The sequence below is a fragment of the Rhinopithecus bieti genome, unplaced genomic scaffold (assembly GCF_001698545.2).
Source record: "Rhinopithecus bieti isolate Rb0 unplaced genomic scaffold, ASM169854v2 scaffold_11508, whole genome shotgun sequence".
In the NCBI taxonomy this organism is placed as follows: domain Eukaryota; kingdom Metazoa; phylum Chordata; class Mammalia; order Primates; family Cercopithecidae; genus Rhinopithecus; species Rhinopithecus bieti.
In genome coordinates, this window is record NW_016806932.1 from 1,497,205 (window position 1) to 1,510,755 (window position 13,551).

At 43.3% G+C, this 13,551-nt stretch overlaps 1 pseudogene; it reads right to left on the reverse strand.

Annotated features, from left to right (window-relative positions):
* Positions 1-2,219: 2,219 nt before the first annotated feature.
* Positions 2,220-2,971, reverse strand: LOC108533829 (nucleophosmin pseudogene; annotated as a pseudogene).
* Between the last annotated feature and the right edge of the window lie 10,580 nt (positions 2,972-13,551).

The following is a 13,551-nucleotide window of genomic DNA, read 5'->3' on the forward strand; positions in this document are numbered from 1 at the left end:
AGAGCGAGACTCCATCTCAGAAAAAAAAAAAAAAAAAAAACTGGCTGTATTTGTGCCTTCGTGAGAGGGACAATAATTTTTCCAGGATCATATCCATGTAATTTAACAATCTGAGTTCTCCCAATCCCTATCATAGTAGCAATTTGATCTAAATAAGGAGTTAGAGTCTGTGAATTAGTATGTGGAAGAAAAAGTCACTCTACTAAGTCCTGTTCTTGGACAATAACACCAGTAGGTGAATGCTGAGTTGAAGAAATTAGCAAATCTAGAGTCTTCTCTGGATCTATTCTATTTATCTGAGCTTTATAGACTTGCTTTTTGATCAGCTGTAACTTGACCTCAGCCTCCTTTGTTAATTGCTGAGGGCTAGTGAGACTAGGATTTCCTCTAAGGATAGAAAATAGATTACTGATGGCATAGGTAGGAATGCCTAGAGCAGGTCGTATCCAATTAACATCTCCTAGTAATTTTGAGAGTCATTTAATGTTTTAGTTGACCCCTATGTATGGTTACCTTTTTTTTTTTTTTTTTTTGAGATAGAGTCTTGCTCTGTCGCCCAGGCTGGAGTGCAGTGGCGCAATCTCTGCTCACTGCAAGCTCCGCCTCCTGGGTTCATGCCATTCTTCTGCCTCAGCCTCCTGAGTAGCTGGGACTACAGGTGCCCGCCACCATGCCTGGCTCATTTTTGTATTTTTAGTAGAGACGGGGTTTCACCATGTTTGCCAGGATGGTCTCCATCTCCCGCCCATCTCAGCCTCCCAAAGTGCTGGGATTACAGGCGTGAGTCACCGTGCCCGGCCTACATATGGTTACTTTCTGTGGCACAATGGTAGTGTCATTTACTAAGGTCCCCAAGTAGGAGTAAGGAGCAGTAGTCTTAATTTTGTCAGGAGCTATAATTAAACCAGCGTGAGAAATCGAATTTTGCAAGTGATCATAACATTGGAGTAATATTTCTTGAGAGAGGACAGCACAAAGTATATCATCCATATAGTGAATAATGTAACACTGTGAAAATTTTTTATGAGTAGGTTCAATTGCTTGCCCTACATATGTCTGGCAAATTGTTGGGCTGTTTGACATGCCCTGTGGCAACAGTTTCCAATGATAACGCTTACCTGGCTGCAGGTTGTTTACGGCAGGAATTGTAAATGCAAACTGTTCACAGTCCTGCTCAGCTAAAGGGATAGTAAAGGAACAATCTTTTAAATCTATGACTATTAAAGGCCAATTTTTTGGAATTATAGCAGGAGAAGCCAATCCTGGCTGTAATGCTCCCATAGGTTGTATAACTGAATTGATGGCTCTTAAGTCAGTTAACATTCTCCATTTTCCTGATTTTTTCTTAATTATGAAAACTGGAAGATTCCGAGGAGAAAACGTTGGAGCTATGTGCCCATTTTCTAATTGTTCAGTAACTAATTTCTCTAAAGTCTCCAGTTTTACTTTACTTAGTGGCCATTGTTCTATCCAAATTGGCTTATCTGTTTACCATTTTAAAGGTATAGGTTCTGGAGGCTTAATAATGGCTGCCACCAAAAATTATCTCCTAATCTTTGGCAGGAACTTTGATTTTCTGCTTGAAGCAGTTCTTTCAAAGCTTGCAAATTTTTTTCTAGTCCCATACCAGGGACATACCCTATTTCACGCATTGTATGTTGACTTTGAGGGCTATACAATTGTTCTGGAATTAGAACTTGTGTTCTCCATTGTTGTAATAAATCTCTTCCCCATAAGTTTATAGATACAGAAGTTATCATTGGTTTAATAGTCCCAGGTTGTCCATCAGGCCCCTCACAATGCAAAATATAACTACTTTGATATACTTCAGCGGCTTTACCAACTCCAACTATGTTAAATTGAGAGGGTTGAATTGGCCATGTGGATGGCCAGTCCTGTACAGAAATGATTGAAATATCCACTCCTGTGTCTACCAAACCTTTAAATTTCTTTCCTTGAATAGTTATTTTATAGGTAGGACGTTTATCAGTAATTTGATTTACCCAATAAGCTGCTTTTCCTTGTTTATTCATGCTTCCAAATCCTCCTGTTCGTTTAATTTCACTTTTTCCCATTCCCACATACAGCACAATCAGGAGCTGTGCTATGCGCTCTCCTGGCTCTGCTTTCCAGGGAATAGAAGTAGATAAAACAATTTGAATTTCCCCACTGTAATCTGAATCAATGACTCCTGTATGTATTTGTACCCCCTCTTTTTTTTACTTTATTAAAATTCTAAGTTTTATTTCACACGTATATTTTTGTATATTTTGTCTCCCCACAGGAGTTTTTTCCTGTTTTTTGAAGAATTTTTGTCCTTTTGATTTGGTGTTGATGATGGTTTTGAGTCTTTTCCATTCTGATTTGACTTTTGTGCATTTTTGGCTGGAGTATCTCGTACAGATTTCTTCACTGGCACTTTTTCTTCAGCTTCCTCATCTTCAGAATCATCATCATCTTCTTCTTCATCATCATCATGCTCATCATCATCTTCATCAGCAGCAAGTTTTGCTTTTTTCTGTGGAATCTTGCCACCACCTCCAGGGGCAGACCGCTTTCCAGATACACGTAAGAGTTTCACATCCTCCTCCTCCTCTAACTCTGCATCTTCCTCCACAGCTACTAAGTGCTGTCCACTAGTATGCACTGGCCCCGAACCACACTTTAACCTTGAGACCACTGGTGGTGTTACTTTAAAGCCCCCAAGGGAAACCGTTGGCTGGACAGACATTTTCAAAGTTGCCAGTGTTACTTTAATTGGACTGCCTTCGTAATTCATTGCCTCTGTTTCAACAATGTGCAGTTCATCCTTTGCACCAGCCCCTAAACTGACCGTTCTTAAAGATAACTGGTGCTCATTTTCATCATTATCCACCTTAGACTGATAATTTTTGTCGGCCTTTAGTTCACAACCGAATAGATAGTTCTGGGGCCTCAGGGGGCTCATGTCCATGTCCATCAAATCTTCCATCAGGTGGCTGCATGCACTTAGATGGGAGAGAAGGCGGACGGAGATAAACAAATGCTGCTCCAGGGAACAGCCCCGCAGGATGGAATCACACCAATTGTACCCCTTTTAAACTCAAACTAGACCTTCCTGAAAGTAATCCTATTGTCCCTGCTGGCAAGGGTCCACAGACTCCTGTTGGGAGCTTTTGCAGGGGTTCCCCAGGCAGAAGGCTCACAGCTTTTGTGCAGCATAAATCTACTGCGGCACTACCGGCTGTGGCAGGGACAGACATTGTACAGGGGTGAGGGAATGGCCTGAGCTGGAAATGCCCCAGTTTAGAATGGGTCCCGGGACGGGCCCCTCATGGCGTTTCCCGAAATTGGGTTCCCATTTTTATCAAACTTAGAGTGACACTGATTAGCTCAATGTTTTCCTTTTTTACATTTTGGACATATTTCAGGATCAGCAGTTTTCTTTTTTCCCCCTATCTGGTGGCCGGACTTGCTGATTTTTTCTACATTCTTTTTTAGTATGACCGTGCTTCCTACAGTTAAACAAGCTCCAAGATAAAGGAGTATTTCCTTTATCTACTCTCAGTCCTGCCACTGCCTGTGCCAGCAAGGTAGCTTTATGCAGATTACCTCCGATACCATCACAGGCCTTGATATAATCAACTAAATGTGCTTTCCCTCTGATAGGTCGCAGAGCAGCCTGGCAATCGAGATTAGCATTGTCGAAAACTAGTAACTGCAACACTATATCCTGAGCAGCTGAATCTGCAATCATCTTTTTAAGAGACTCCTGTAACCAAGCTATAAAATCAACGTATGGTTCTTTGGGTCTCTGTTTTACAGCACTAAAGGAAGGGTATCGTTCTCTACCTGAAGTGATTTTGTCCCAAGCTCTAATGCACACTCCTCTAAGCTGTTCTATGGCTTCATCCTGCATGACCATTTGTGCATCTAAACCAGCCTAGCTGCCAACCCCCAAAAGTTGGTCTGCAGTTATATTAATTTGAGGTTGGGCCTGGGCATTGCAAGCAGTCTGAATGGAAGTTTCGTCTGCCCACCAAGTTTTAAATTGTAAGAACTGAGCAGGAGTCAGACAAGCTCAAGTAAGAGCATCCCAGTCAGTAGGAACCATCCGACTGGAAACAGCAACATTCTTTAACAGTCCCATTACAAAAGGAGAATCTGGTTTAAATTCTTTGAGTAATTTAAAAGGAAAAGGCTCAGATGCAGCTGTAATATTTCCCTGATGATCTGGGGGGTGTATTCTAACAGGGAACTGCCAAGCCTCTAAATCACCTCTTGTCTAGCTTGCTGAATTCCTGCCTGAATAGAAATAACAGCAGTCGCTTGAGGTGCTGCTCGAACAGTCACTGAGGCAACTACTTTTCACCCAGTGTCCTCCAGAAAAGAAAGATCTGGGGGGTCATTTTCTTCAAAATAGTAAGGAGGGGGTGCAAAAGGGTAGAGATGAACTTCTCTTTCCTTTGCCACTTTAACTTTAGCTGGCAAATAAACATGTTCTGTAACCTCCTCTGTTACTTTGCTATACTCTTTTTCCTCCTCGTCATCAGTGTGAAAAAGTTACAAGGTGAAACCAACCAGACCCCATATCTGTCCCATTGTTACCCTGATGCTTCTGAGCTCCCCTTCTTACTCACCATGGGGATTGCTTTAAGAGTATTCGGGTGTCCTCCAGCTAGTTTTCTGTTCCTACCATTGCTCTGGCAACCCTTCGACCTGGATTTGAGCCCCCAAGATGGACGTCACTTGCTGAGACCAGCTTGGTCGGGGAGACCCTAACCCAGCAGCACTAGAGGAATTAGACACACACACAGAAATATAGAGATATGAAGTGGAAAATCAGAGGTCTCACAGTCTTCAGAGCTGAGAGCCCTGAGCAGACATTTACCCACACATTTATTAACAGCAAACCAACCAGTCATTAGCATTGTTTCTATAGATATTAAATTGACTAAAAGTATCCCTTATGGGAAGCGAAGGGATGGGCTGAATTAAAGGAATAGGTTGGGCTAGTTAACTGCAGCAGGAACAGNAGCTCCCCTTCTTACTCACCATGGGGATTGCTTTAAGAGTATTCGGGTGTCCTCCAGCTAGTTTTCTGTTCCTACCATTGCTCTGGCAACCCTTCGACCTGGATTTGAGCCCCCAAGATGGACGTCACTTGCTGAGACCAGCTTGGTCGGGGAGACCCTAACCCAGCAGCACTAGAGGAATTAGACACACACACAGAAATATAGAGATATGAAGTGGAAAATCAGAGGTCTCACAGTCTTCAGAGCTGAGAGCCCTGAGCAGACATTTACCCACACATTTATTAACAGCAAACCAACCAGTCATTAGCATTGTTTCTATAGATATTAAATTGACTAAAAGTATCCCTTATGGGAAGCGAAGGGATGGGCTGAATTAAAGGAATAGGTTGGGCTAGTTAACTGCAGCAGGAACAGGCCCTTAAGGCACAGATCGCTCATGCTATTTTTTGTGGCTTAAGAATGCCTTTAAGTGGTTTTCCACCCTGGGCGGGCCAGGTGTTCCTTGCTCTCATTCCCATAAACCCACAACCTTCCAGCGTGGGTGTTAAGGCCATTATGAACATGTTATAGTGCTGCTGAGATTTTATTTATGGCCAATTTTGAGGCCAGCTTATGGCCAGATTTTGGGGTGCTTGCTCCCAACAACACCCAGCTAGTTTTTAAATTTTTGTGGAGATGGGGGTCTCACTATGTTGCCCAGGCTGGTCTCAGACTCCTAAGCTCAAGTGGCCCACCCGCCTCGGCCTCCCAAAGGGCTGGGATTACAGGTGTAAGCCACCGTGCCCAGCCTCTGTAAATATGTTTCTGAGAATAAGTTGGTCTGAAATGAATCCAAATCGGTTTAGACAATAAAAGATTAGATTTCATTTAGGACCAAGAATCTTTTCTAAACTTCACCTATCAAAGTACCTTCAGGGCAACCATCTGTTGTTGAAATCTCAGCTGATGCACACTGCAAAAGGTTTAGGAGAAGATTCTGGATAAATAAAACCATGGGGATCCTCTTGAATTAAGGTTATTGGGAGCAGCCCAGGCAGACACACTCACAAAAAATCCTTTTTAACCTTTTTGAATTTTAGGGCCAAATTGACACCTTCATTTCTGAAGACTTTGGGGCTGGCATTGCAGTGTCTAAATGATCCATCCTTCCATTTCTCGTCCTTATTCCCCCAGCTCCCTGCCTTTCTCCAATTTAGTGCTTATTTGTATTTCTACCAGCCGGGACACAGAAGAAAAGATAAAAGCTCAAAAGTTGATTCCACTTTTCCAAGGAAGTTAACAGGGAGCAGGTTGACTTTACAGTACAGTGTTGAGGATCCTTGCTCTCCAAATCTTTCTTTGTTTTTCTTAGATTCTGTCTCTTCTTGCCTCCCTCATCTTTCATTATATTTCTTTTTTTTTAATTAAAAAATGTTAAAACAGCAATGAGACAGGGTCTCACTATGTTATACTGGCCAGTCTTGAACTCCTGAGCTCAAGGGATCCACCAGCCTCAGCCTCCCAAAGTGCTGGAATTACAGGTTTAAGCCACTGCACCTGTTTCCTTTATCCTCCCTCAGAAACAGCTCCTTGCTTTCTAGAATCACAGACTCTTAAAGCTAAAAGGGACCCAAGGAATTCGTCTGTATATGGCTTAATAACTCCTGGGGAAAACCAAGCCTCAAAGAGATGAAATGATTTCCCATGACAGCTGGAAACCAAGTCTTTTAACTCATGGCCCTCAATTATTTCTACTATGTCACACTACCTTGCTTCTCTAAAATAACTGTAAGATGAAAGAAAACTCCAGTCATTGAAGAAAATTTTTTCTTTTCCTTTTTTTTTTTAATTCGGGGTCTCACTCTGTCACCCAGGCTGGAATGCAGTGGCATGATCTCAGCTCACTGCAACCTCCACCTCCCTGGCTCAAGCATCCTCCCACCTCAGCCTACCAAGTAGCTGGGGTCACAGGCATATGCCACCATGCCTGGCTAATTTTGTTTTGTATTTCTTGTAGATACGGGGTTTTGCTATGTTGCCCAAGCTGGTCTTGAACTCCTGAGCTCAAGCCATCCACCCGCCTTGGGATCCCAAAGTGCTGAGATTACAGGTGTGAACCACTCTGCCTGGCTGAATTTTTTTTTTCTATTGTTGGAAAAAAATAATAGCAATATCACACATACATTTTTGCTTTCAGAATATGTTTCCTGAGTTAAAGAGCAAAACTCACGTATGTAGAGGACTGCGTGCTCACAAACGAGACGTTCCCGATAAGCCCTGCTCTTGCAGACAAAGCAGGATGGTCCTTCTCTGCAAACAGAAAGCACAAAGGAGCCAGCTGTAAACAGTGGGCTCTGGGAACTGGTCAATGTTTACTGATCTTGGGAGTCAAGGAAAGGTCAGAGAAGCAACACATGCCCCATGACTTGGTAACATTCCACAAACGGCTGTATAAAATAAAGCAGAGTGTGCCGTTCGGTGCGGCCGCCATGTATGTCTTGTCCTGTGTTGTCTTGTGTGTTCATTCCTTTGTTTAGGAAACATGCGGACCCCAACACATGTAAGATAGAATAAAAAAGAAATTCCAATTAAAGTAGGAAATAAAAATGCTTTTAATATCAGTTTAATCATTAGATGCCTAATTTGTTCCTCCAATTAGCTAGTCAGTGGCCCAGTATTTCTCAGGTACAAAGGTCTGATAACGTCCTAATCAACTCCATGGAGCAATAGGGACCCTCAGCTCTGGATTACTTCAGAAGGCTTAGAACTGTTCTGCATGCCTTGCTCATTTTTTTACTTTCTTTTTATGGATTTGGTTAACTACTTTCCTTCTGCATTCTCAGGTGTTTGAAAGGTATCCATCCAAGTGTCTCTTTACTCTGGTGCACCATAAAAAATTTGAGACAAAAATATTGATATGGTTTGGCTGTGTCCCCACCAAATCTCAACTCGAATCATAGTTCCCAGAATTCCCACATATTGTGGGAGGGATGGAGGGGGAGGTCATCATGGGGGCCAGTCTTTCCTGTGCTATTCTTGTGATAGTGAATAAGTCTCATCAGATCTGATGGGTTTATCAGGCATTTCTGCTTTTGCTTCTTCCTCATTTTTCTCTTGCCGCTGCCATGTAAGAAGTGCCTTTTGCCTCCTGCCATGATTCTGAGGCCTCCCCAGTCACGTGGAACTGTAAATCTAATGAAGCCTCTTTTTCTTCCCAGGCTTGGGTATGTCTTTATCAGCAGCATGAAAACGGACTAATACAGTAAATTGGTACCAGGAGTGGGGCATTGATGAAAAGATACCAAAAAATGTGGAAGCGACTGTGGAACTGGGTAACAGGCAGAAATTGGAACAGTTTGAAGGGCTCAGAAGAAGACAGGTAAATGTGGGAAAGTTTGGAACTTCCTAGAGACTTGTTGGCATTTGGCATTGCCCAAAATGCTGATAGCGATATGGACAATAAAATCATTTTGGAGCTTTAAAGTTTGACTGGTGGGTAGGATGATATTTCACAGTGGTTTTGGTATGCATTTCCCTGGTGCTTAGTGATGTTGAAGCTCCATAAACATTTGCTTGTCTGGTTCACCATACATATTCCCAGCATCTCAGATAGCACCTGACATGTTGGAGATGCTTGACAAATACTTGTTGAATATATGAATGAACAAATAAAGACTGGGTATGGTGGCTTACACCTGTAATCCCAGCACTTTGAGAGGCCAAGGCAGGAGGATCGTTTAAGGCCAGGAGTTCAAGACCAACCTGGGCAACATAATGACACTGTCTCTACACAAAAATAAGAAGAAAAATAAAATAAAACAAGCTGGAGGATTGTGGATGTTGTTCAAATAGCCATGGGTTGTGCAATTATGATGTTGACTGGATTCGGAATTGTCTGCCAGGAATGAAGCTCCCAAGAACATCAGTATGGGCAGTAAGACACATAGCCTCAATCATCCCAAGGCAATTGGTTCTAACAGCAATTCTTCCTAAACTGGAACTGCACTCTGACAGTTCCTCGTAGTGTTTTTCATCATCTTGAAAGGTGGCATATGTCTGTAATACCAGCACTTTAGGAGGCTGAGGCAGGAGGATTGCTTGAGCCCAGGAGTTCAAGACCAGTCTGGGCAACATAGGGGGACCCCTGTCTCTACAAAAAAATAAAAATAAAAAAATTAGTCAGGTATGGTGGTGAACACGTGTAGTCCCAGCTACTTGGGATTCTGAGGTGGGAGGATCTTTTGAGCCTCTGCACTCCAGCCTGGGCAACATGGTCTCAAAATAATAATAATAATAATAATAAAATAAAAATTAAATTAAAAACTAAAAAAACCAAGCGTGGCATATCATTAGGGCTTTTTCACACATCAGTCTAAGTTCTTCAATGACAATGCCCATACAGTATTGGGAACTGTGATGTGTCTATTGATGCTAAGTCCTGAAGTTGATGAGATGAATAAGCCACCATTCTTTTCTTTAAGAATCTCATGGCCAGGTGTAGTGGCTCACGCCTGTAATCCCAGCACTTTGGGAGGCCAAGGTGGGTGGATCACCTGAGGTCAGGAGTTTGAGACCAGCCTGACCAACATGGAGAAACTCTGTCTCTACAAAAAATACAAAAAATTAGCTGGGCGTGGTGGCGCCTGCCTGGAATCCCAGCTACTTGGGAGGCTGAGGTAGGAGAATCCCTTGAACCCAGGAGGTGGAGGTTGTGGTGAGCTGAGACCGTGCCATCGCACTCCAGCCTGGGCAAAAAGAGCAAAACTCCGCCTCAAAAAAAAAAAAAAAAAAAAGAATCTCATAATCTAGGGCTGGGCGCAGCGGCCCACACCTGTAATCCCAGCACTTTGGGAGGCTGAGGCGGGTGGATCACCTGAGGTCAGCAGTTGGAGACCAGCCTGGCCAACATAGCAAAACCCCGTTTCTACTAAAAGTACAAAACTTAGCCAGGTGTGGTGGTGGGTGCCTGTAATCCCGGCTACTCAGGAGGCTGAGGCAAGAGAATTGCTTGAACCCAGGAGGCGAAGGTTTCAGTGAGCTGAGATCGCACCACTGCACTCTAGCCTGGGCGACAGAGCGAGACTGTCTCAAAAAAAAAAAGAAAAGAAAAGAATCCTTCAATCTAGTAAGGGAAGACACGAGGTGCTTTACTTTTTGCAAATTGCTTGGAACACAGGCTTTTTATTAGCACATGAAGCAGTAACAGCAGTGTTGTTCCACACCATATGATGTTGAAATGGTTGCTGAATCCTTCAGCATTAAAAGTTAGGACACTTTGGATACCACTAAAGTGTCCAGTGTTTTAAAATGAACAGTGATAAAAACTACCCATTGCTGAGCTCCTGCTATGAGCATTTTTTATATTGGTTTTCTCTCAAAGTATTTCTGATTATGTTATACTCACTTTTACATATGATGAAACAGAGACTCAGAAAAGCTTAGAAACTTGTCCAAGGTCACACGAGTGGTAAGTGTAAGCCATGAATCATATCCAGTTGTTTCTAATGACAGAGCCCATGCTCTTTGCATGATACCACAGGGTCTTGTTTGAAGTATCTCTGGTCCCACTTCCTCAGTTCTTCACATACAATGGATCTCTTCCCAACTTCCCTTCTCTACTCTAGTCAGAGAACATCTTACACACATCAGGTAAAAACTATGTAGATCCATGCAGGCTTCTTTACAACAGAACATCCAATGGCACATTGTGCTGATAGGACCATTATATAAAGTTGTAGGAGTTATAAGAATACAAAGAAGACATAGTGATATGGTTTGGCTCTGTGTCTTGACCCAAATCTCACCTTGAATTGTAATAATCCCCATGTGTCAAGGAAAGGACCAGGTGGAGATAATTGAATCACAGGGGACAGTATCCCCCATGCTGTTCTCATGATAGCGAGTTCTCATGGGATCTGATAGTTTCATAAGAGGCTTCCCTCTTCACTTGGACTCATTCTCTCTCCTGCTGCTGTGCTTTCCTAATTGTAAGATTCCTGAGACTTCCCCAGCCATGTGAAACTGTGAGTCAGTGAAACCTCCTTTCTTTGTAAATTACCCAGTCTCCGGTATTTCTTCACAGCAGCGTGAGAACAGACTAATACAGTAAATTGGTACCAGGAGTAGGGTGCTGCCGTAAGGATACCTGAAAATGTGGAAGGAACTTTAGAACTGAGTAACAGGCAGAGGTTGGAAAAGTTTGGATGGCTCAGAAGAAAACAAGAAAATGTGGGAAAGTTTGGAACTTTGTAGAGATTTAATGGGTTTGACCAAAATGCTGATAGTGATATGGACAATGACATCCAGGCTGAGGTGGTCTCAGATGGGAATGAGAAACTTGTTGGGAACTGGAATAAAGGTGACTCTTGCTATGCTTTAGCAAAGAGACTGGTGGAATTTTGCCCCTGCCCCTAGAGATCTGTGGAACTTTGAACTTGAGAGAGATGATTTAGGGTATCTGGTGGAAGAAATTTCTAGGCAGCAAATCATCCAAGAGGAAGCAGTGCATAAAAGTTTGGAAAATTTGCAGCCTGATGATGCAATAGAAAAGAAAAATCCATTTTCTGGGGAGAAATTCAAACTGGCTGCAGAAATTTATATAATTAATGAGAAGCCAAATACTAATCACCAAAACAGTGGGGAAAATGTCTCCAGGGCATGTCAGAGAACTTCATAGCAGCCCCTCCCATCATAGGTCCAAAGGCCAAGGAGGGAAAAATGGTTTCATGGGCCAGGCCTAGGCCCCCCTGCTCTACACAGCCTCAGGACATGGTGCCCTGTGCCCCAGATGCTTCAGCTCCAGCTGTGGCTAAAAGGGGCCAAGGTATAACTTGGGCCATTTCTTCAGAGGTTGCAAGCCCCAAGCCTTAGTGGCTTACATGTGGTGTTGAGCCTGCAGGTACACAGAAGTCAAGAATTGAGGTTGGGGAACCTCTACCTAGATTTCAGAGGATGTATGGAAATGCCTGGATATCTGCTGCAGGGGCAGAGCCCTCATGGAGAACCTCTGTTAGGCCAGTGTGGAAGGGAAATGTGGGGTTGGAGCCCCCACAGAATCCCCACTGTGGCACTGCCTAGTGGGGCTGTGTAAAGAGGGCCACCATCCTCCAGACCCCTGAATGGTAGATCCACCAACAACTCGCCCTGTGTGCCTAGAAAAGCTGCAGACACTCAACACCAGTTGTGAAAGCAGCTGGGAGAGGGGCTACACCCTGGAAAGTCACAGGTATGGAGCTGCCCAAGGCCATGGAAGCCCACCTCTTGCATCAGTGTGACCTGGATGTGAGACATACAGTCGAAGGTGATGATTTTCAAACTTTAATGTTTAATGACTGCCCTATTGGATTTTGGACTTGCATGGGGCCTGTAGCCCCTTTGTTTTGACCAATTTCTCCTATTTGAAATGGGTGTATTTACCCAATGCCAGTACCCCCATTATATCTAGGAAGTAACAAACTTTTGATTTTACAGGCTCATAGGCAGAAGGGACTGTCTTGTCTGAGATGAGACTTCGGACTTGGACTTTTGGGTTAATGGTGGAATGTGTTAAGACTATGGGGAACTATTGGAAGAGCACGATTGTGTTTTGAAATGTGAGGACATGAGATTTGAAAGGGGCCAGGGCAGAATGATATGGTTTGGCTATGTGTCCCAACCCAAATCTCATCTTGAATGGTAATAATCCCCACATGTCAAGGGCAGAATCAGGTGGAGATAATTGAATCACGGGGGGTGATTTTCCCCATGCTGTTCTTGTGATAGTGAGTGAGTTCTCAGGAGATCTGACAGTTTCATAAGGGGCTTCCCCCTTCACTCGGATTCATTCTGTCTCTTGCCACCCTGTTAAGAGGTGCCTTCTGCCATGATTGTAAGTTTCCTGAGACCACCCAAATCATACTGAACTGTGAGTCAATTAAACCTCTTTTTTTTAATATAAATTACCCAGTCTTGGATATTTCTTCATAGTGTTACAGGAAAGTGGTCCCAATCTAGACCCCAAGAGAGGGTTGTTGGATCTCTCGCAAGAAAGAACTCAGGGAGAGTCCACAGTGCACAGCAAAAGCAAGTTTATTAACAAAGTAAAGTGGTGAAGGAACAGCTACTCCATAGACAGAGTAGGGCATTCCCAAAAATAAGAGGAGGAATGCATCCACCCAAGGTACAATGCTTGTGAATACATATATATGATTAAAAAAAGATCATGCACCAGGCAGTGGCTCACACCTGTAACCCCAGCACTTTGGGAGGCCGAGGCAGGTGCATCACTTGAGGTCAGGAATTCAAGACCAGCCTGACCAACATGGCCATCTCTACTAAAAATACAAAAATTAGCCAAGTGTGGTGGCATGAGCCTGTAGTCCCAGCTACTTGGGAGGCTGAGATTGCAGTGAGCTGAGATCACACTACAGCACTCCACCTTAAGCAACAGAGCAAGACCCTGTCTCAAAACAACAAAAAACGAGAAAAAAGATCATGGGGAGATGTGCTCTGCTACAAGGGTTTCTGATAAAGGATTAATCTTCTTAATTACTATATTTTGCAAGGATATTATCTTTCT